The sequence below is a fragment of the Bombina bombina genome, chromosome 7 (assembly GCF_027579735.1).
Source record: "Bombina bombina isolate aBomBom1 chromosome 7, aBomBom1.pri, whole genome shotgun sequence".
NCBI classification, from domain to species: Eukaryota; Metazoa; Chordata; class Amphibia; order Anura; family Bombinatoridae; genus Bombina; species Bombina bombina.
In genome coordinates, this window is record NC_069505.1 from 40,094,965 (window position 1) to 40,120,094 (window position 25,130).

Here is a 25,130-nt window from a genome sequence, read left to right on the forward strand (position 1 = left end):
GCGCACTCCTGAACGTAGCTTCCTGCTTTTCAACAAAGAATACCAAAAAAAACAAAGGAAATTTGATAATAGAAGTAAATTAGAAAGTTGTTTAAAACTGTATGTTCTGTCTGAATCATGAAAGAAACATTTAAAGTTTTATGTCCCTTTAAGGATCCTATGTGACTAACACTTTATTAATAATTTGCACGACTGCTAACAAAACCTGATCAAATTAGCTGTGGCCAATTAGGGCTGAGTGTGACAACTGCTCTAACCAATAGAGATGTGTATTTGTGTCCTTTGCGAGGATCCGAATGCAGAAGTATGCGGCCGCTCGTGCGGTTTGGATCTTTTTGTAGCCGGATTCATTCTAGTAAAAGTTCACCACAAATCCAGATCTTAGTGTGGCGATTTTTCACTAGAATCAATCTATTTCCACATTTGGATCCTAGAAAAACTGCCTCACTAGAAAACAGATGGTGGGGCAGGAGGACTACTACAAAGCCCCTATTTCCACCTCTGATTTAATTAGAGCTGTATGAGACCCCCTCATGGGAAAGAGGAGAAATCCCTCTTTTAGGTTATTAATGTACTGATCACCTGTCCAGACAAGGAGCCAAGGGGCACTTTTAGAGCTCATATCCCCCATAAAGCACAGAGGGGCTAATACTTCCAATGCGGGGTCTCATACCGCTGTCATTATTAGGTGGCTTTCATAGAAATTACAATTGAATAACTAATGTACTTACTGTATAGACGCCAGTGGCTCCTAAGGACCCATACACCTTAAAGACAACATAGAACACATGCACACAATAGCCCTCACATGAAACAATGAGGATACCTATTTTTAGATGCCCCTTTAGATAGCACACAATAGAAGTTACAATCACCTGTATACTATGTGCCTTTTACAGTGATCACCTGACGCACAAGAGCAACTTCAGGGGGGTGGGGTATCCCCTACAAGTTGCCCTGTGTCCTTCCAGCTGCTAACTGTCATAACAATGACAAATACCTCTCAGCATTGGAGCTATTTTGGGGGTTCTGAGGCTCTTTTTACCCCTCACCATAAACATTCTTCATATGAAATTGCCTTGACTTATTGTTAAGAGCTAAGTGGGATATACTTCTGCTGCAAACATCTCAGGCAGTCATTGTATATATTTACTCAGTTGGCCGCCATGTTTTCTTTGCATTTGGCCGCATATGTACAGTATATTAAAAGCCCAACAGTGACATTATTCCATTCCTTGCCAGCAACAAAACTGTGGTTTTACTTTCCTTAGCTATCATAAAACACACAAAGCAGTGGTTGTACCCCCTTGGCTGCCAGTAGTACATAGTGCAGTGATTTAAAGGAACATGACACGCTAATTGTCTGTAGAATGTCTATAAAAGAGCAGCAGTTTAACATTTTTAAGTAAGAACCTTGTAATCACAAACAATTCTGTTGTCTTGCTATAGAATAACGTATCAGCCAATCTGAATATTTTTAGAACAAATTAAAGGGACAGTCTAGTCAAAGTTAAACGTTCATTATTCATAAAGGGCATGCAATTTTAAACAACTTTGCAACTCACTTTTATCGCCAAATTTGCTTTATTCTTTTGGTATTATTTGTTGAAAGATAAGTGGGCTCATATGCTGTCTAAGCCCCTTAAGGCCACCTCTTATCTCAGTGCATTTTGACAGTTTTTTTCACAGCTAGACAATTCTAGTGCATGTGTGCCATATAGATAACATTGTGCTCAATCCCATGGAGTTACCTAGGAGTCAGCATGGATTGGCTAAAATGCAAGTCTGTCAAAAGAACTGAAATAAGGGGACAGTTTGCAGAGGCTTAGATACAAGGAAATCACAGAGGTAAAAAGTGTATTAATATAACTGTTGGTTATGCAAAACTGGGAAATGGGTAATAAAGGGATTATCTATATTTTTAAACAAAAAAGATTCTGGAGTAGACTGTCCCTTTAAAATCGTTTTAGCTGTTTTTTCAATATCCAAACCCCACCCCCATCCCTTGACTTATTCAGAGGAGCCAATATAAGCTTTGCTTGAACAAAAAAGATCAAGAGATTGATGTCAATTTGATATAAAAAGTCACCTGGAAAGTTTTTTCTTTTGCAAGCTCCATTTGTACTATAATAAAAGCGTATTTTTTCATATAAAATAATGATATATCTGTATGAATATATTACTGGGATTTAGAGAAGAAGCATACTACCTGGTTGTTAGATAACACTGCAACTTACTACATCCTTAGCCATATCCACACAGTATAAATCGCTCTCAGCAGTTTAAACTACAACTCCCATCATGCAATAGAATATGTAACCAGGAAGTACTTGCATCTCCATGCAACAGTTCAGGGGTAAGGAAACCTTATTGAAATATTCTGCTATTTTAGTTTATATAATTGCAAATCATTATCTCCACCCCGTGCTTGTCCTCTATTAGCTCTTATGTTTGCAATGCATTGTGGTCCCTCTGTGTCCCTGCTGTACCACTACCTTACTGTTACTGTTATTAGTGTGTGTGTAATACATGCTGTCTGCTGTACCTTACTGTTATTAGTGTGTGTAATACACGCTGTCTGCTGTACCTTACTGTTATTAGTGTGTGTAATACACGCTGCCTGCTGTACCTTACTGTTATTAGTGTGTGTAATACATGCTGTCTGCTGTACCTTACTGTTATTAGTGTGTGTAATACACGCTGCCTGCTGTACCTTACTGTTATTAGTGTGTGTAATACACGCTGCCTGCTGTACCTTACTGTTATTAGTGTGTGTGTAATACACGCTGTCTGCTGTACCTTACTGTTATTAGTGTGTGTAATACACGCTGCCTGCTGTACCTTACTGTTATTAGTGTGTGTGTAATACACGCTGTCTGCTGTACCTTACTGTTATTAGTGTGTGTAATACATGCTGTCTGCTGTACCTTACTGTTATTAGTGTGTGTAATACACGCTGTCTGCTGTACCTTACTGTTATTAGTGTGTGTAATACAACGCTGTCTGCTGTACCTTACTGTTATTAGTGTGTGTAATACACGCTGTCTGCTGTACCTTACTGTTATTAGTGTGTGTAATACATGCTGTCTGCTGTACCTTACTGTTATTAGTGTGTGTAATACACGCTGTCTGCTGTACCTTACTGTTATTAGTGTGTGTGTAATACACGCTGTCTGATGTACCTTACTGTTATTAGTGTGTGTGTAATACACGCTGTCTGCTGTACCTTACTGTTATTAGTGTGTGTGTAATACACGCTGTCTGCTGTACATTACTGTTATTAGTGTAGTGTAATACAAGCTGTTGCTGATACCTTATGTTATTAGTGTGTGTAATACACGCTGTCTGCTGTACCTTACTGTTATTAGTGTGTGTAATACACGCTGTCTGCTGTACCTTACTGTTATTAGTGTGTGTAATACACGCCTGTTGCTGTACCTTACTGTTATTAGTGTGTTGTAATACACGCCTGTCTGCTGTACCTTACTGTTATTAGTGTGTGTAATACACGCTGTCTGCTGTACCTTACTGTTATTAGTGTGTGTAATTACACGCTGTCTGCAGTACCTTACTGTTATTAGTGTGTGTAATACACGCTGTCTGCTGTACCCTTACTGTTTTTAGTGTGTGTGTGTATACACGCTGTCTGCTGTACCTTACTGTTATTAGTGTGTGTAATACACGCTGTCTGCTGTACCTTACTGTTATTAGTGTGTGTAATACACGCTGTCCTGCTGTACCTTACTGTTATATTGTGTGTAATACACGCTGTCTGCTGTACCCTTACTGTTAATAGTCGTGTGTAATACACGCTGTCTGCTGTACCTTCTGTTATTAGTGTGTGTAATACACGCTGTCATGCTGTACCATACTAGTTATTACGTGTGTGTAATACCACGCTGTCTGCAGTACCCTATACTGTTATTAGTGTGTGTAATACTCGCTGTTCTGCTGTCCCCCCATTACTGTTATTAGTGTTGGTAATCACAACGCATTTCTGTCTACGCTGTACCTTACTGTTTATTAGTGAGTGTATACACGCTGCCTGCTGTACCTTACGGACTATTAGTGTAGAGTACTACTCGCTGTTCTGCGGTACCTTACTGTTATTAGCTGTGCTGTAATACACTGCTAGTCTGCTGTACCTACTGTTATTAGTTGTGTGTAAATTAAAATCCACGCGTGCTGCTGTACCTTACTTCTATTAGTGTGAGTAATACACGCTGTCTGCTGTACCTTACTGTTATTAGTGTGTGTAATACACGCTGCCTGCTGTACCTTATGTTATTAGTGTGTGTAAATACACGCTGTCTGCTGTACCTTACTGTTATTAGTGTGTGTAATACACGCTGTCTGCTGTACCTTACTGTTATTAGTGTGTGTAATACACGCTGTCTGCTGTACCTTACTGTTATTAGTGTGTGTAATACACGCTGCCTGCTGTACCTTACTGTTATTAGTGTGTGTAATACACGCTGTCTGCTGTACCTTACTGTTATTAGTGTGTGTAATACACGCTGTCTGCTGTACCTTACTGTTATTAGTGTGTGTAATACACGCTGTCTGCTGTACCTTACTGTTATTAGTGTGTGTAATACACGCTGTCTGCTGTACCTTACTGTTATTAGTGTGTGTAATACACGCTGCCTGCTGTACCTTACTGTTATTAGTGTGTGTAATACAGGCTGTCTGCTGTACCTTACTGTTATTAGTGTGTGTAATACACGCTGTCTGCTGTACCTTACTGTTATTAGTGTGTGTAATACACGCTGTCTGCTGTACCTTACTGTTATTAGTGTGTGTAATACACGCTGTCTGCTGTACCTTACTGTTATTAGTGTGTGTAATAACGCTGTCTGCTGTACCTTACTGTTATTAGTGTGTGTAATACAGCTGTCTGCTGTACCCTTACTGTTATTAGTGTGTGTAATACACGCTGTCTGCTGTACCTTACTGTTATTAGTGTGTGTAATACACTCTGTCTGCAGTCCTTACTGTTATTCGTGTGTGTGTAAAATCGCTGTCTCGCTGATACCTACTGTTATTAGTGTGTGTACTACAGCTGTCTGCCTGTACTACTGATATTAGTGTGTGTAATACACGGCTGCTTGACAGAACCATACTGTTATTAGTGTGTGTGAATACACGCTGTCTGCTGTACCTTACTGTTATTAGTGTGTGTATACCCGGCTGCTTGCTGTCCCTTACTGTTATTAGTGTGTGTAATACACGCTGTCTGCTGTACCTTACTGTTATTAGTGTGTGTAATACACGCTGTCTGCTGTACCTTACTGTTATTAGTGTGTGTAATACACGCTGTCTGCTGTACCTTACTGTTATTAGTGTGTGTGTAATACACGCTGCATGCTGTACCTGTGTGTAATACACGCTGTCTGCTGTACCTTACTGTTATTAGTGTGTGTAATACACGCTGTCTGCTGTACCTTACTGTTATTAGTGTGTGTAATACACGCTGTCTGCTGTACCTTACTGTTATTAGTGTGTGTAATACACGCTGTCTGCTGTAACTTACTGTTATTAGTGTGTGTAATACACGCTGTCTGCTGTACACCTTACTGTTATTAGTGTGTGTAAATACACTCTGTCTGCTGTACCTTACTGTTATTAGTGTGTGTAATACACGCTGTTCAGCTGTACCTTACTGTGTATTAGTGTGTGTAATACACGCTGTCTGCTGTACCTTACTGTTATTAGTGTGTGTAATACACGCTGTCTGCTGTACCTTACTGTTATTAGTGTGTGTAATACACGCTGTCTGCTGTACCTTACTGTTATTAGTGTGTGTAATACACGCTGTCTGCTGTACTCTTACTGTTATTAGTGTGTGTAATACACGCTGTCTGCTGTACCTTACTGTTATTAGTGTGTGTAATACACGCTGTCTGCTGTACCTTACTGTTATTAGTGTGTGTAATACACGCCTGTCTGCTGTACCTTACTGTTATTAGTGTGTGTAATACACGCTGTCTGCTGTACCTTACTGTTATTAGTGTGTGTAATACACGCTGGCTGCTGTACCATTACTGTTATTAGTGTGTGTAATTACACGCTGTCTGCTGTACCTTACTGTTATTTAGTGTGTGTAATACACGCTGTCATGCTGTACCTTACTGTTTTTAGTGTGTGTAATACACGCTGTCTGCTGTACCTTACTGTATTAGTGTGTGTAATACACGCTGTCTGCTGATACCTTACTGTTATTAGTGTGTGTAATACACGCTGTCTGCTGTACCTTCTGTTATTAGTTGTGTGTAATACACGCTGTCTGCTGTACCTTACTGTTATTAGTGTGTGTAATACACGCTGGTCTGCTGTACCTTACTGTTAATAGTGTGTGTAATACACGCTGTCTGCTGTAACCCCTTACTGTTATTAGTGTGTGTAATACAGGCTGTCTGCTGTACCTACTGTTATTAGTGTGTGTAATACACGCTGTCTGCTGTACCTTACATTTATTAGTGTGTGTGTAATACAGGCTGTCTGCTGTACCTTACTGTTATTAGTGTGTGTAATACCACGCTGTCTGCTGTACCTTCGTGTATTAGTGTGTGTAATACACGCTGTCCTGCTCTACTTTACTGTTATTAGTAGTGTGTAATACACGCTGTCTGCTCGTACCTTACTGTTATTAGTGTGGTGTAATACACGCTGTCTGCTGTACCTTACTGTTATTATTGCGTGTGTAATACACGCTGTCCTGCTGTACCTTACTGTTATTAGTGCTGTGTATTACAACGCTGTCTGCTGTACCTTACTGTTATTTGTGTGTGTAATACACGCTGGTTGCTGTACCCTTACTGTTATTAGTGTGTGTAATACACGCTGTCTGCTGTACTTACTGTTATTAGTGTGTGTAATACACGCTGTCTGCTGTTCATTAATGTTATTAGTGTGTGTCAATACACGCTGTCTGCAGTACCTTACTGTTATTAGTGTGTGTAATACACGCTGTCTGCTGTACCTTACTGTTATTAGTGTGTGTAATACACGCTGTCTGCTGTACCTTACTGTTATTAGTGGTGTGTAATACACGCTGTCTGCTGTACCTTTACTGTTATTAGTGTGTGTGTAATACACGCTTGTCTGCTGTACCTTACTGTTATTAGTGTGTGTGTAATACACGCTGTCTGCTGTACCTTACTGTTATAGTTGTGTAATACACGCTGTCTGCTTGTACCTTACTGTTATTAGTGTGTGTGTAATACACGCTGTCTGCTGTACCTTACTGTTATTAGTGATGGAAATACACGCTGTACTGCTGTACCTTACTGTTATTAGGTGTGTGTAATACACGCTTTCTGCTGTACCTTACTGTTATTAGTGTGTGTAATACACGCTGTTCTGCTGTACCTTACTTGTTAGTAGTGTGTGTAATACACGCTGTCTGCTGTACCGTTACTGTTATAGTGGTGTGTAATACACGCTGTCTGCTGTACCTTACTGTTATTAGTGTGTGTAAATACACGCTGCCTGCTGTACCTTACTGTTATTAGTTGTGTGTAATACACGCTGCCTGCTGTACCTTACTGTTATTAGTGTGTAATACACGCTGCCTGCTGTACCTTACTGTTATTAGTGTGTGTGTAATACACGCTGTCCTGCTGAACCTTACTGTTATTAGTGTGTGTAATACACGCTGCCTGCTGTACCTTACTGATGTTAGTGTGTGTATTACACGCTGTCTGCTGTACCTACTGTTATTAGTGTGTGTAATACACGCTGTCTGCTGTACCTTACTGTTATTAGTGTGTGTGTAATACAGGCTGTCTGCTGTACCTTACTGTTATTAGTGTGTGTAATACACGCTGTCTGCTGTACCTTACTGTTATTAGTGTGTGTGTAATACAGGCTGTCTGCTGTACCTTACTGTTATTAGTGTGTGTAATACACGCTGTCTGCTGTACCTTACTGTTATTAGTGTGTGTAATACAGGCTGTCTGCTGTACCTTACTGTTATTAGTGTGTGTAATACACGCTGTCTGCTGTACCTTACTGTTATTAGTGTGTGTGTAATACACGCTGTCTGCTGTACCTTACTGTTATTAGTGTGTGTAATACACGCTGTCTGCTGTACCTTACTGTTATTAGTGTGTGTAATACACGCTGCCTGCTGTACCTTACTGTTATTAGTGTGTGTAATACATGCTGTCTGCTGTACCTTACTGTTATTAGTGTGTGTAATACACGCTGCCTGCTGTACCTTACTGTTATTAGTGTGTGTAATACACGCTGTCTGCTGTACCTTACTGTTATTAGTGTGTGTAATACACGCTGTCTGCTGTACCTTACTGTTATTAGTGTGTGTAATACACGCTGTCTGCTGTACCTTACTGTTATTAGTGTGTGTAATACAGGCTGCCTGCTGTACCTTACTGTTATTATGTGTAATACACGCTGTCTGCTGTACCTTACTGTTATTAGTGTGTGTAATACACGCTGTCTGCTGTACCTTACTGTTATTAGCGTGTATTAATACACGCTGTCTGCTGTACCTTACTGTTATTAGTGTGTGTATACACGCTGTCTGCTGTACCCTTACTGTTACACTGTACTTCTGTTATTAGTGTGTGTGTAATACACGCTGTCTGCTGTACCTTACTGTTATTAGTGTGTGTAATACACGCTGTCTGCTGTACCTTACTGTTATTAGTGTGTGTGTAATACACGCTGTCTGCTGTACCTTACTGTTATTAGTGTGTGTGTAATACACGCTGTCTGCTGTACCTTACTGTTATTAGTGTGTGTACATACACGCTGTCCTGCTGTACCTTACTGTTATTAGTGTGTGTAATACACGCTGTCTGCTGTACCTTACTGTTATTAGTGTGTGTAATACACGCTGTCTGCTGTACCTTACTGTTATTAGTGTGTGTAATACACGCTGCCTGCTGTACCTTACTGTTATTAGTGTGTGTAATACATCGCTGTCTGCTGTACCTTACTGTTATTAGTGTGTGTAATACACGCTGCTGCTGTACCTTACTGTTATTAGTTGTGTGTAAATACACGCTGCTGCTGTACCTTACTGTTATTAGTGTGTGTAATACACGCTGCCTTGCCTGTACCTTACTGTTATTAGTGTGTGTAATACACGCAGTCTGCTGTACCTTATCTGTTATTAGTGTGTGTAATACACGCTGTCTGCTGTACCTTACTGTTATTAGTGTGTGTAATACACGCTGTCTGCTGTACCTTACTGTTATTAGTGTGTGTAATACACGCTGTCTGCTGTACCTTAACTGTTATTAGTGTGGTGTAATACACGCTGCCTGCTGTACCTTACTGTTATTAGTGTGTGTAATACACGCTGTCTGCTGTTACCTTACTGTTATTAGTGTGTGTAATACACGCTGTCTGCTGTACCTTACTGTTATTAGTGTGTGTAATACACGCTGTCTGCTGTTACCTTACTGTTATTAGTGTGTGTAATACACGCTGTCTGCTTTACCTTACTGTTTTTGTGTGTGTAATACACGCTGTCTGCTGTACCTTACTGTTATTAGTGTGTGTAATACTCGCTGTCTGCTGTACCTTACTGTTATTTGTGTGTGTACTACACGCTGTCTGCTGTACCGTTACTGTTATTAGTGTGTGTAATACACACGCTGTCTGCTGTACCTTACTGTTATTAGTGTGTGTGTATACACGCTGTCTGCTGTACCTTACTGTTATTAGTGTGTGTAATACACGCTGTCTGCTGTACCTTACTGTTATTAGTGTGTGTAATACACGCTGTCTGCTGTACCTTACTGTTATTAGTGTGTGTGTAATACACGCTGTCTGCTGTACCTTACTGTTATTAGTGTGTGTAATACACGGCTGTCTGCTGTATCCTTACTGTTATTAGTGTGTGTAATACATGCTGTCTGCTGTACCCTTACTGTTATTAGTGTGTGTAATACACGCTGTCTGCTGTACCTTACTGTTATTACGTGTGTAATACACGCTGTCTGCTGTACCTTACTGTTATTAGTGTGTGTAATACACGCTGTCTGCTGTACCTTACTGTTATTAGTGTGTGTGTAATACACGCTGCCTGCTGTACCTTACTGTTATTAGTGTGTGTAATACACGCTGTCTGCTGTACCTTACTGTTATTAGTGTGTGTAATACACGCTGTCTGCTGTACCTTACTGTTATTAGTGTGTGTAATACACGCTGTCTGCTGTATCCTTACTGTTATTAGTGTGTGTAATACACGCTGTCTGCTGTACCATACTGTTATTAGTGTGTGTAATACACGCTGTCTGCTGTACCTTACTGTTATTAGTGTGTGTAATACACGCTGTCTGCTGTACCTTACTGTTATTAGTGTGTGTAATACACGCTGCCTGCTGTACCTTACTGTTATTAGTGTGTGTAATAACACGCTGTCTGCTGTACCTTACTGTTATTAGTGTGTGTAATACACGCTGTCTGCTGTACCTTACTGTTATTAGTGTGTGTAATACACGCTGTCTGCTGTACCTTACTGTTATTAGTGTGTGTAATACACGCTGTCTGCTGTACCTTACTGTTATTAGTGTGTGTAATACAGGCTGCCTGCTGTACCTTACTGTTATTAGTGTGTGTAATACACGCTGTCTGCTGTACCTTACTGTTATTAGTGTGTGTAATACACGCTGTCTGCTGTACCTTACTGTTATTAGTGTGTGTAATACACGCTGTCTGCTGTACCTTACTGTTATTAGTGTGTGTAATACACGCTGTCTGCTGTACCTTACTGTTATTAGTGTGTGTAATACGCTGTCTGCTGTACCTTACTGTTATTAGTGTGTGTAATACACGCTGTCTGCTGTACCTTACTGTTATTAGTGTGTGTAATACACGCTGTCTGCTGTACCTTACTGTTATTAGTGTGTGTGTAATACACGCTGTCTGCTGTACCTTACTGTTATTAGTGTGTGTAATACACGCTGTCTGCTGTACCTTACTGTTATTAGTGTGTGTAATACACGCTGTCTGCTGTACCTTACTGTTATTAGTGTGTGTAATACACGCTGTCTGCTGTACCTTACTAATTTATTAGTGTGTGTAATACAAGGCTTTCTGCTGTACCTTACTGTTATTAGTTTGTTGTAATACACGCTGTCTGCTGTACCTTACTGTTATTAGTGTGTGTAATACACGCTGTCTGCTGTACCTTACTGTTATTAGTGTGTGTAATACACGCTGTCTGCTGTACCTTACTGTTATTAGTGTGTTTAATACTCGCTGTCTGCTGTACCTTACTGTTATTAGTGTGTGTAATACACGCTGTCTGCTGTACCTTACTGTTATTAGTGTGTGTAATACATGCTGTCTGCTGTACCTTACTGTTATTAGTGTGTGTAATACACGCTGCCTGCTGTACCTTACTGTTATTTGTGTGTAATACACGCTGTCTGCTGTACCTTACTGTTATTAGTGTGTGTAATACACGCTGTCTGCTGTACCTTACTGTTATTAGTGTGTGTAATACACGCTGTCTGCTGTACCTTACTGTTATTAGTGTGTGTAATACACGCTGTCTGCTGTACCTTACTGTTATTAGTGTGTGTAATACACGCTGTCTGCTGTACCTTACTGTTATTAGTTTGTGTGTAATACACGCTGTCTGCTGTACCCTTACTGTTATTAGTGTGTGTAATACACGCTGTTGCTGTACCTTACTGTTATTAGTGTGTGTAATACACGCTGTCTGCTGTACCTTACTGTTATTAGTGTGTGTAATACACGCTGTCTGCTGTACCTTACTGTTATTTAGTGTGTGTAATACACGCTGTCTGCTGTACCTTACTGTTATTAGTGTGTGTAATACACGCTGTCTGCTGTACCTTACTGTTATTAGTGGAGTGTAATACACGCTGTCTGCTGTACCTTACTGTTATTAGTGTGTGTAATACACGCTGTCTGCTGTACCTTACTGTTATTAGTGTGTGTAATACACGCTGTCTGCTGTACCTTACTGTTATTAGTGTGTGTAATACACGCTGTCTGCTGTACCTTACTGTTATTAGTGTGTGTAATACACGCTGTCTGCTGTACCTTACTGTTATTAGTGTGTGTAATACACGCTGTCTGCTGTACCTTACTGTTATTAGTGTGTGTAATACACGCTGTCTGCTGTACCTTACTGTTATTAGTGTGTGTAATACACGCTGTCTGCTGTACCTTACTGTTATTAGTGTGTGTAATACACGCTGTCTGCTGTACCTTACTGTTATTAGTGTGTGTAATACACGCTGTCTGCTGTACCTTACTGTTATTAGTGTGTGTGTAATACACGCTGTCTGCTGTACCTTACTGTTATTAGTGTGTGTAATACACGCTGTCTGCTGTACCTTACTGTTATTAGTGTGTGTAATACACGCTGTCTGCTGTACCTTACTGTTATTAGTGTGTGTAATACACTCTGTCTGCTGTACCTTACTGTTATTAGTGTGTGTGTAATACACGCTGTCTGCTGTACCTTACTGTTATTAGTGTGTGTAATACACGCTGTCTGCTGTACCTTACTGTTATTAGTGTGTGTGTAATACACGCTGTCTGCTGTACCTTACTGTTATTAGTGTGTGTAATACACGCTGTCTGCTGTACCTTACTGTTATTAGTGTGTGTAATACACGCTGTCTGCTGTACCTTACTGTTATTAGTGTGTGTAATACACGCTGTCTGCTGTACCTTACTGTTATTAGTGTGTGTAATACACGCTGTCTGCTGTACCTTACTGTTATTAGTGTGTGTAATACACGCTGTCTGCTGTACCTTACTGTTATTAGTGTGTGTAATACACGCTGTCTGCTGTACCTTACTGTTATTAGTGTGTGTAATACACGCTGTCTGCTGTACCTTACTGTTATTAGTGTGTGTAATACACGCTGTCTGCTGTACCTTACTGTTATTAGTGTGTGTAATACACGCTGTCTGCTGTACCTTACTGTTATTAGTGTGTGTAATACACGCTGTCTGCTGTACCTTACTGTTATTAGTGTGTGTGTAATACACGCTGTCTGCTGTACCTTACTGTTATTAGTGTGTGTGTTATTAGTGTGTGTGTAATACACGCTGTCTGCTGTACCTTACTGTTATTAGTGTGTGTAATACACGCTGCCTGCTGTACCTTACTGTTATTAGTGTGTGTAATACACGCTGTCTGCTGTACCTTACTGTTATTAGTGTGTGTAATACACGCTGTCTGCTGTACCTTACTGTTATTAGTGTGTGTAATACACGCTGTCTGCTGTACCTTACTGTTATTAGTGTGTGTAATACACGCTGTCTGCTGTACCTTACTGTTATTAGTGTGTGTAATACACGCTGTCTGCTGTACCTTACTGTTATTAGTGTGTGTAATACACGCTGTCTGCTGTACCTTACTGTTATTAGTGTGTGTAATACACGCTGTCTGCTGTACCTTACTGTTATTAGTGTGTGTAATACACGCTGTCTGCTGTACCTTACTGTTATTAGTGTGTGTAATACACGCTGTCTGCTGTACCTTACTGTTATTAGTGTGTGTAATACACGCTGTCTGCTGTACCTTACTGTTATTAGTGTGTGTAATACACGCTGTCTGCTGTACCTTACTGTTATTAGTGTGTGTAATACACGCTGTCTGCTGTACCTTACTGTTATTAGTGTGTGTAATACACGCTGTCTGCTGTACCTTACTGTTATTAGTGTGTGTAATACACGCTGTCTGCTGTACCTTACTGTTATTAGTGTGTGTAATACACGCTGTCTGCTGTACCTTACTGTTATTAGTGTGTGTAATACACGCTGTCTGCTGTACCTTACTGTTATTAGTGTGTGTAATACACGCTGTCTGCTGTACCTTACTGTTATTAGTGTGTGTAATACACGCTGTCTGCTGTACCTTACTGTTATTAGTGTGTGTAATACACGCTGTCTGCTGTACCTTACTGTTATTAGTGTGTGTAATACACGCTGTCTGCTGTACCTTACTGTTATTAGTGTGTGTAATACACGCTGTCTGCTGTACCTTACTGTTATTAGTGTGTGTGTAATACACGCTGTCTGCTGTACCTTACTGTTATTAGTGTGTGTAATACACGCTGTCTGCTGTACCTTACTGTTATTAGTGTGTGTAATACACGCTGTCTGCTGTACCTTACTGTTATTAGTGTGTGTAATACACGCTGTCTGCTGTACCTTACTGTTATTAGTGTGTGTAATACACGCTGTCTGCTGTACCTTACTGTTATTAGTGTGTGTAATACACGCTGTCTGCTGTACCTTACTGTTATTAGTGTGTGTAATACACGCTGCCTGCTGTACCTTACTGTTATTAGTGTGTGTAATACACGCTGTCTGCTGTACCTTACTGTTATTAGTGTGTGTAATACACGCTGCCTGCTGTACCTTACTGTTATTAGTGTGTGTAATACACGCTGTCTGCTGTACCTTACTGTTATTAGTGTGTGTAATACACGCTGTCTGCTGTACCTTACTGTTATTAGTGTGTGTAATACACGCTGTCTGCTGTACCTTACTGTTATTAGTGTGTGTAATACACGCTGTCTGCTGTACCTTACTGTTATTAGTGTGTGTAATACACGCTGTCTGCTGTACCTTACTGTTATTAGTGTGTGTAATACATGCTGTCTGCTGTACCTTACTGTTATTAGTGTGTGTAATACACGCTGTCTGCTGTACCTTACTGTTATTAGTGTGTGTAATACACGCTGTCTGCTGTACCTTACTGTTATTAGTGTGTGTAATACACGCTGCCTGCTGTACCTTACTGTTATTAGTGTGTGTAATACACGCTGTCTGCTGTACCTTACTGTTATTAGTGTGTGTAATACACGCTGTCTGCTGTACCTTACTGTTATTAGTGTGTGTAATACACGCTGTCTGCTGTACCTTACTGTTATTAGTGTGTGTAATACACGCTGTCTGCTGTACCTTACTGTTATTAGTGTGTGTAATACACGCTGTCTGCTGTACCTTACTGTTATTAGTGTGTGTAATACACGCTGTCTGCTGTACCTTACTGTTATTAGTGTGTGTAATACACGCTGTCTGCTGTACCTTACTGTTATTAGTGTGTGTAATACACGCTGTCTGCTGTACCTTACTGTTATTAGTGTGTGTAATACACGCTGTCTGCTGTACCTTACTGTTATTAGTGTGTGTAATACACGCTGTCTGCTGTACCTTACTGTTATTAGTGTGTGTAATACACGCTGTCTGCTGTACCTTACTGTTATTAGTGTGTGTAATACACGCTGTCTGCTGTACCTTACTGTTATTAGTGTGTGTAATACACGCTGTCTGCTGTACCTTACTGTTATTAGTGTGTGTAATACACGCTGTCTGCTGTACCTTACTGTTATTAGTGTGTGTAATACATGCTGTCTGCTGTACCTTACTGTTATTAGTGTGTGTAATACACGCTGTCTGCTGTACCTTACTGTTATTAGTGTGTGTAATACACGCTGTCTGCTGTACCTTACTGTTATTAGTGTGTGTAATACACGCTGTCTGCTGTACCTTACTGTTATTAGTGTGTGTAATACACGCTGTCTGCTGTACCTTACTGTTATTAGTGTGTGTAATACACGCTGTCTGCTGTACCTTACTGTTATTAGTGTGTGTAATACACGCTGTCTGCTGTACCTTACTGTTATTAGTGTGTGTAATACACGCTGTCTGCTGTACCTTACTGTTATTAGTGTGTGTAATACACGCTGTCTGCTGTACCTTACTGTTATTAGTGTGTGTAATACACGCTGTCTGCTGTACCTTACTGTTATTAGTGTGTGTAATACACGCTGTCTGCTGTACCTTACTGTTATTAGTGTGTGTAATACACGCTGTCTGCTGTACCTTACTGTTATTAGTGTGTGTAATACACGCTGCCTGCTGTACCTTACTGTTATTAGTGTGTGTAATACACGCTGTCTGCTGTACCTTACTGTTATTAGTGTGTGTAATACACGCTGTCTGCTGTACCTTACTGTTATTAGTGTGTGTAATACACGCTGTCTGCTGTACCTTACTGTTATTAGTGTGTGTAATACACGCTGTCTGCTGTACCTTACTGTTATTAGTGTGTGTAATACACGCTGTCTGCTGTACCTTACTGTTATTAGTGTGTGTAATACACGCTGTCTGCTGTACCTTACTGTTATTAGTGTGTGTAATACACGCTGTCTGCTGTACCTTACTGTTATTAGTGTGTGTAATACATGCTGTCTGCTGTACCTTACTGTTATTAGTGTGTGTAATACACGCTGTCTGCTGTACCTTACTGTTATTAGTGTGTGTAATACACGCTGTCTGCTGTACCTTACTGTTATTAGTGTGTGTAATACACGCTGTCTGCTGTACCTTACTGTTATTAGTGTGTGTAATACACGCTGTCTGCTGTACCTTACTGTTATTAGTGTGTGTAATACACGCTGTCTGCTGTACCTTACTGTTATTAGTGTGTGTAATACACGCTGTCTGCTGTACCTTACTGTTATTAGTGTGTGTAATACACGCTGTCTGCTGTACCTTACTGTTATTAGTGTGTGTAATACACGCTGTCTGCTGTACCTTACTGTTATTAGTGTGTGTAATACACGCTGTCTGCTGTACCTTACTGTTATTAGTGTGTGTAATACACGCTGTCTGCTGTACCTTACTGTTATTAGTGTGTGTAATACACGCTGTCTGCTGTACCTTACTGTTATTAGTGTGTGTAATACACGCTGTCTGCTGTACCTTACTGTTATTAGTGTGTGTAATACACGCTGTCTGCTGTACCTTACTGTTATTAGTGTGTGTAATACACGCTGTCTGCTGTACCTTACTGTTATTAGTGTGTGTAATACACGCTGTCTGCTGTACCTTACTGTTATTAGTGTGTGTAATACACGCTGTCTGCTGTACCTTACTGTTATTAGTGTGTGTAATACACGCTGTCTGCTGTACCTTACTGTTATTAGTGTGTGTAATACAGGCTGTCTGCTGTACCTTACTGTTATTAGTGTGTGTAATACACGCTGTCTGCTGTACCTTACTGTTATTAGTGTGTGTAATACACGCTGTCTGCTGTACCTTACTGTTATTAGTGTGTGTAATACACGCTGTCTGCTGTACCTTACTGTTATTAGTGTGTGTAATACACGCTGTCTGCTGTACCTTACTGTTATTAGTGTGTGTAATACACGCTGTCTGCTGTACCTTACTGTTATTAGTGTGTGTAATACACGCTGTCTGCTGTACCTTACTGTTATTAGTGTGTGTAATACACGCTGTCTGCTGTACCTTACTGTTATTAGTGTGTGTAATACACGCTGTCTGCTGTACCTTACTGTTATTAGTGTGTGTAATACACGCTGTCTGCTGTACCTTACTGTTATTAGTGTGTGTAATACACGCTGTCTGCTGTACCTTACTGTTATTAGTGTGTGTGTAATACAGGCTGTCTGCTGTACCTTACTGTTATTAGTGTGTGTAATACACGCTGTCTGCTGTACCTTACTGTTATTAGTGTGTGTAATACACGCTGTCTGCTGTACCTTACTGTTATTAGTGTGTGTAATACATGCTGCCTGCTGTACCTTACTGTTATTAGTGTGTGTGTAATACAGGCTGTCTGCTGTACCTTACTGTTATTAGTGTGTGTAATACACGCTGTCTGCTGTACCTTACTGTTATTAGTGTGTGTAATACACGCTGTCTGCTGTACCTTACTGTTATTAGTGTGTGTAATACATGCTGTCTGCTGTACCTTACTGTTATTAGTGTGTGTAATACACGCTGTCTGCTGTACCTTACTGTTATTAGTGTGTGTAATACACGCTGTCTGCTGTACCTTACTGTTATTAGTGTGTGTAATACACGCTGTCTGCTGTACCTTACTGTTATTAGTGTGTGTAATACACGCTGTCTGCTGTACCTTACTGTTATTAGTGTGTGTAATACACGCTGTCTGCTGTACCTTACTGTTATTAGTGTGTGTAATATACGCTGCCTGCTGTACCTTACTGTTATTAGTGTGTGTGTAATACACGCTGTCTGCTGTACCTTACTGTTATTAGTGTGTGTAATACACGCTGTCTGCTGTACCTTACTGTTATTAGTGTGTGTAATACATGCTGTCTGCTGTACCTTACTGTTATTAGTGTGTGTAATACACGCTGTCTGCTGTACCTTACTGTTATTAGTGTGTGTAATACACGCTGTCTGCTGTACCTTACTGTTATTAGTGTGTGTGTAATACACGCTGCATGCTGTACCTTACTGTTATTAGTGTGTGTGTAATACACGCTGCATGCTGTACCTTACTGTTATTAGTGTGTGTAATACACGCTGTCTGCTGTACTTTACTGTTATTAGTGTGTGTAATACACGCTGTCTGCTGTACTTTACTGTTATTAGTGTGTGTAATACACGCTGTCTGCTGTACCTTACTGTTATTAGTGTGTGTAATACACGCTGTCTGCTGTACCTTACTGTTATTAGTGTGTGTAATACACGCTGTCTGCTGTACCTTACTGTTATTAGTGTGTGTAATACACGCTGTCTGCTGTACCTTACTGTTATTAGTGTGTGTAATACACGCTGTCTGCTGTACCTTACTGTTATTAGTGTGTGTAATACACGCTGTCTGCTGTACCTTACTGTTGTTAGTGTGTGTAATACACGCTGTCTGCTGTACCTTACTGTTGTTAGTGTGTGTAATACACGCTGTCTGCTGTACCTTACTGTTGTTAGTGTGTGTAATACACGCTGTCTGCTGTACCTTACTGTTGTTAGTGTGTGTAATACACGCTGTCTGCTGTACCTTACTGTTATTAGTGTGTGTAATACACGCTGTCTGCTGTACCTTACTGTTATTAGTGTGTGTAATACACGCTGTCTGCTGTACCTTACTGTTATTAGTGTGTGTAATACACGCTGTCTGCTGTACCTTACTGTTATCAGTGTGTGTAATACACGCTGTCTGCTGTACCTTACTGTTATCAGTGTGTGTGATACACGCTGTCTGCTGTACCTTACTGTTATCAGTGTGTGTGATACACGCTGTCTGCTGTACCTTACTGTTATCAGTGTGTGTAATACACGCTGTCTGCTGTACCTTACTGTTATCAGTGTGTGTAATACACTCTGTCTGCTGTACCTTACTGTTATTAGTGTGTAATACACGCTGTCTGCTGTACCTTACTGTTATTAGTGTGTAATTTATGATGGTTGGGATTTATGAGTGAGTCTTTGACCCTTTCTCTGGCTTTAATTTACTTCCCTTTGTAGTCTGTTTCTCTTGTAAGGTGTATCCAGTCCACGGATCATCCATTACTTGTGGGATATTCTCCTTCCCAACAGGATGCTGCAAGAGGATCACCCACAGCAGAGCTGTCTATATAGCTCCTCCCCTAACTGACACTACCAGTCATTCTCTTGCAGCTCTCGACAAGATAGGAAGTAGCTAGAGAGATGTGGTGAATTTATGTAGTTTATCTTCAATCAAAAGTTTATTATTTTCAAATGGTACCGGAGTTGTACTGTTTTAGCCTCAGGCAGAAAGTTGAAGAAGAGTCTGCCTGTGGTTTTTGATCATCTTAGCAGGTTGTAACTAAGATCCATTGCTGTTCTCACACATAACTGAAGAGATGAGGTAACTTCAGCTGGGGGAATGGCGTGCAGGGTCTCCTGCTATGAGGAATGTGCAGTTTAAATTTTTCTAGATAAATGAATATGCTAGAAAATGCTGTTAATACCGGATTTATTTAAGGTAAGCCTGATTACAGTGATTTAATAACGACTAGTATCATGCTTGCTGTAAAAGGTAATATTCTTATTACTTTCTCACATTACTGAAAAGAAGATAACGTTTGCTGGAAGTGTTTAAACGTTTTTTTCTACATATTGGTGATAAAACTTTTGGGGCCCAGTTTTTTCCACATGGCTGGCTAGATTTTGCCTAGGGATAGTTTTTTATGGCCCTCTCACTGTGAGTACAGGTTGGGAGGGGCCTAATTTCAGGCCTAAATCGTGCAGTAGTTTTTGCAGCTTGAGATTTCCAGCTTCCCTGAAGGAGTCCCCTGAACACTTAGGACCTCTACAAAGGGTTTTTGTGCCTTCAAAAGTCGTTGTATGGGCAGGTAGGGCCACAGCAGAGCTGTGGCAGTTTATTGTGACTGTTAAAAAACGTTTATCTTTTTTTTTTTTTATCCGGTTTTGAAACTAAGGGGTTAATCATCCATTTGCAAGTGGGTGCAATGCTCTGTTAGTCTATTACACACACTGTAAAACATTTCGTAAGATTTACTGCTTTTTATTACTGTTTTTCAATTTCTGACAAAATTTGTTTCTCTTAAAGGCACAGTACCGTTTTTATTTTTTGCTTGTTTACATTTATCAAAGTGTTTTCCAAGCTTGCTGGTCTCATTGCTAGTTTGTTTAAACATGTCTGACATAGAGGAAACTCCTTGTTCATTATGTTTAGAAGCCATTGTGGAACCCCCTCTTAGAATGTGTACCAAATGTACTGATTTTACTTTAAGTTATAAAGATCATATTCTGTCTTTAAAAGATTTATCACCAGAGGAAATTGACAAGGGGGAAGTTATGCCGACTAACTCGCCCCACGTGTCAGAACCTTTGACTCCCGCTCAAGGGACTCCCGCTCAAGTGGCGCCAAGTACATCTAGCGCGCCCATGGCGTTTACTTTACAAGACATATCGGCAGTTATGGATCATACCCTTACAGCGGTATTGTCCAAACTACCAGGGTTACAAGAAAAGCGAGACAGCTCTGGGACTAGAAAAAATACAGAGCTCTCTGACGCTTTAGTAGCTATGTCTGATATCCCCTCACAATATGCAGAAGCTGAGGCAGGAGAGCTTCTTTCTGTGGGTGATTTTTCTGACTCAGGGAAGATGCTTCAACCTGATTCTGATATGTCTACATTTAAATTTAAGCTTGAACACCTCCGCGTGTTGCTCAGGAAGGTTTTAGCTACTCTGGATGACTGTGACACCATTATAGTGCCAGAGAAATTGTGTAGATTGGATAAATACTATGCAGTGCCTGTTTACACTGATGTTTTTCCAATACCTAAAAGGTTTTCTGAAATTATTACTAAGGAATGGGATAGACCAGGTGTACCGTTCTCTCCCCCTCCTATTTTTAAGAAAATGTTTCCAATAGATGCCGCTACACGTGACTTATGGCAAACGGTTTCTACCCTAGCTAAGCGTACAACTATTCCCGTCAAGGACAGTTGTGCTTTCCTAGATCCAATGGATAAAAAGTTACAGGGTTACCTTAAGAAAATGTTTATTCAACAAGGTTTTATTCTCCAGCCTCTTCCATGCATTGCCCCGGTCACTGCTGCTGCGGCCTTCTGGTTTGAGTCTCTGGAAGAGGCCTTACAGGTAGAAACTCCATTGGATGATATACTTGACAAGCTTAAAGCGCTTAAGCTAGCCAATTCATTTGTTTCTGACGCTGTTGTTCATTTAACCAAACTAACGGCTAAGAACTCGGGTTTTGCTATACAGGCGCGTAGGGCGCTATGGCTTAAATCCTGGTCAGCTGACGTTACTTCAAAGTCTAAGCTTCTCAACATTCCCTTCAAGGGGCAGACCCTATTCGGGCCTGGACTGATGGAGATCATTTCTGATATTACTGGAGGAAAAGGTCATGCCCTTCCTCAGGATAGGTCTAATAAATTAAGAACCAAACAAACTAATTTTCGTGCCTTTCGAAACTTTAAGACGAGCGCGGCATCAACTCCCTCTAATGCAAAACAAGAAGGAAATTTTGCCCAGTCCAAGCCGGTCTGGAGACCTAACCAGGCCTGGAACAAAGGTAAGCAGGCCAAGAAGCCTGCTGCTGCCTCTAAGACAGCATGAAAGATCAGCCCCCGATCCGGTAACGGATCTAGTAGGGGGCAGACTTTCTCTCTTCGCCCAGGCTTGGGCAAGAGATGTCCAGGATCCCTGGGCGTTGGAAATTGTGTCCCAGGGATATCTTCTGGACTTCAAAGCTTCTTCCCCAAAAGGAAGATTTCACCTCTCACAATTATCTGCAGACCAGATAAAGAGGGAGGCATTCTTACATTGTGTTCAAGACCTCCTAGTTATGGGAGTGATCCACCCAGTTCCAAAGGAGGAACAGGGGCAAGGCTTCTATTCAAATCTTTTTGTGGTTCCCAAGAAAGAGGGAACCTTCAGACCAATCTTAGATCTCAAGATCCTAAACAAATTTCTCAGGGTCCCATCTTTCAAGATGGAGACTATTCGAACCATCCTACCTATGATCCAGGAGGGTCAATACATGACTACCGTGGGGGGCGTGTCTCTGGGCAGCACCTTGAATGGATGCAATATTGGTAGCTCAGTGTGGATCACTGCTAATCTGCCTATTATCAGTGAATTTACAGAACATCCAGCTCAACTACTTTAACATATTGAATCTACAGTTGAAGACGATTTGAAATATATGTTTTATAGAGTTCTCCACCTTTGCAAACCAATCCGGAACGTTGAGGCCTAAGGCAGGCTCACTACAGAGAGGTTCTCAACACCCCACACCCCCCGGTATTACTTCAGGCCGGGTAAACAGTGCACAGACACTGGACAAAGCACCTATCATTTATACTATCTATGTCTGCTATGTCATCCTTGTACTAGGTGACAAATAGGAGAGAAGATTGAGAAGATTTATTGGTACACTTGTATTCGTGAGAAATGGCGCCCTGTTTCACCATATTACTTGAGGCTGTCACCCGCCTGCTAGATTAGCACCACGAGAGGATATTACAGACCTGGTCGGCTGAAATTGACAGTGTTCGAGAGATTACTAAGCAAGCTAACCGCCGACACAATGTGCCTGACGTTTCCCTAGAGAAACGTGACAAAGTAGCCGACACCCAAGCGTACATCCCGACCCTACCGGATCTCTCACCTCAGGCTCTGGCGGGAACAGCTCAGCACTATTCCCTGAGCAATCTGGCGGGTGACGCTTCAGCTATAGATAGTACCTCTACTTGCTCCCCAGGACAGAGGGAGTTAACAGGAGGCTCTTTCACAAAGAGGCCGAATGCAGGGTGATCTGCGAGCATGGCCATAGCGGAATTACTTGCTGCTTCCCCCGGACTTAAGGGGACCCATGGCGTGCAGTCAGTTGGGTGGGGGATGGTCTCAGGACTCTCGCCATACCTGGTATCAAAAGACGCCACACTAGGGGCACTTGTATCGCCTAAATCTGCAGGCCAAAGTCATCGCACTCAAAGCTCCACTAAAAGGGGAAGTGTGCTGGAGCCTGACATCCACAGCATAACCGGCAACGAGTACTCGCCGCACAGTCCTCCTTCTTTTTGGGTCACAACCCCTGATCTCTAACAACGAAGATGCAGTAAGGAGGGCTGGCATTGGATAAAATGCTATATCATGTCCCACACTGCTCTCTCTGGTTTCGATGCAGGATAGCTGAACTGACCGGTACTTTAACTCACACGCTGAACTTCCTTTAAGGTGCAATAAGCACGTCTAATCCTTGTCTATAATGTGTTTGGGGTCACTTCACTAAGCCCTTTGATGGTCGCCTTTATTTCACAGTATTCCTTATGGATATAAATGTGTATTTTTCCCTGTATCACTGAGAATAGAAAAACTACACATAAGCACTACTAACCCTGTTTGGATATATGTTCTTTCTCCCCTTTGACTTAACATAGGATATTTTTATGGACATTAATGTACAATACAATGTGATGCCGGCCTAACTTGTAATGCAGGTATAATACTCTATATGTTAAAGACCATGGCTATACATCCTGCTTTCACTCATGTGTACATAGGCATATAGATCTACATTTGTCACTGTGACACACTAATTGATATGATATGTTCTATTGCTCAGACTTTAATGTAAATATTTTGCTCTATCTTGTTGTGCTCATCTAAGTGTTTTCCTTGGCAGATTACTTACATTCCACAAGATAACCTATATTAATGTTCAATGTTGGGGGCAATGTCTTGCAAATTACCTGAGTTTTCTTGGGCACTGTTATATTTTCACATTTCCTCTGGGGCAGAGGTGCTTGACTGTAAGGGTGGGTAGGCTCATCTTCCCCCTTTAAAATCAGGGTTATTACTTCACTTTGGTGGCGTGCGAAGGGAAGATATTTAGATATGATAGCGCCCCCCTTCCACAAGTTTCAGCTTTTCTATATGTAGTTATATTAATTGAACTAGAGGTCCGCTTAGAAAAAAGATTTGTCACCAGTATATTCACCTACATGTCCCATACATTTGGTCAATATCCCTGTTTTTTATCTTTCCTGTACTTTTATTTTGCATTAGCAGACATAGGAATATTTTACTTTGTTTCTTTACTATCTACTACGGTCCAAAAGTGACTGTACCTATCATTAATGTCCCCCTATTGAGTCTTATATTTTCATGGGTCCAAGAGTGGCCTTTTGTAGAGTTGGGGGCACATATCTACTTATTATAAATGAGGTTCATTACTAGTGCTCAATAGTTTTATATATGAGACTATTTGTTTGACTCTTAATTATATTCATGATTAACTGCTATACATACCCTTGTCATGTTTGTACAATATTCTGTATATGCTGTCTTTACTGATGTATATTTACTGTGCTTTTTAATTGAATAACCTCAATAAAAATTATTGAAAAAAAAAAAAAATACATGACTACCGTGGACTTAAAGGATGCTTATCTTCACATTCCGATACACAAAGATCATCATCGGTTTCTCAGGTTCGCCTTCCTAGACAGGCATTACCAGTTTGTGGCTCTTCCCTTTGGGTTAGCTACGGCACCAAGAATCTTTACGAAGGTTCTGGGGTCACTTCTGGCGGTCCTAAGGCCGCGGGGCATAGCAGTAGCCCCTTAGACGACATTCTGATACAGGAGTCGAATTTCCAAATTGCCAAGTCCCATACGGACATTGTTCTGGCATTCCTGAGGTCTCATGGGTGGAAAGTGAACGAAAAGAAGAGTTCTCTATCCCCTCTCACAAGAGTTTCCTTCCTGGGAACTCTGATAGATTCTGTAGAAATGAGGATTTACCTGACAGAGGACAGGTTGTCAAAACTTCTAAATTCCTGCCGTGTTCTTTATTATACTTCT

General features: G+C 40.9%; 1 protein-coding gene across 2 annotated transcripts in view; it reads left to right on the plus strand.

Annotated features, from left to right (window-relative positions):
* Positions 1-2,293: 2,293 nt before the first annotated feature.
* Positions 2,294-25,130, plus strand: part of TRPT1 (tRNA phosphotransferase 1) — a 93,165-nt gene continuing 70,328 nt past the window's right edge. For both annotated transcript variants that reach the window (XM_053720060.1, XM_053720061.1), the window contains exon 1: positions 2,294-2,356. The gene's annotated coding sequence lies outside the window, so the exon portion shown is untranslated. The remainder of the gene's footprint in view (positions 2,357-25,130) is intronic.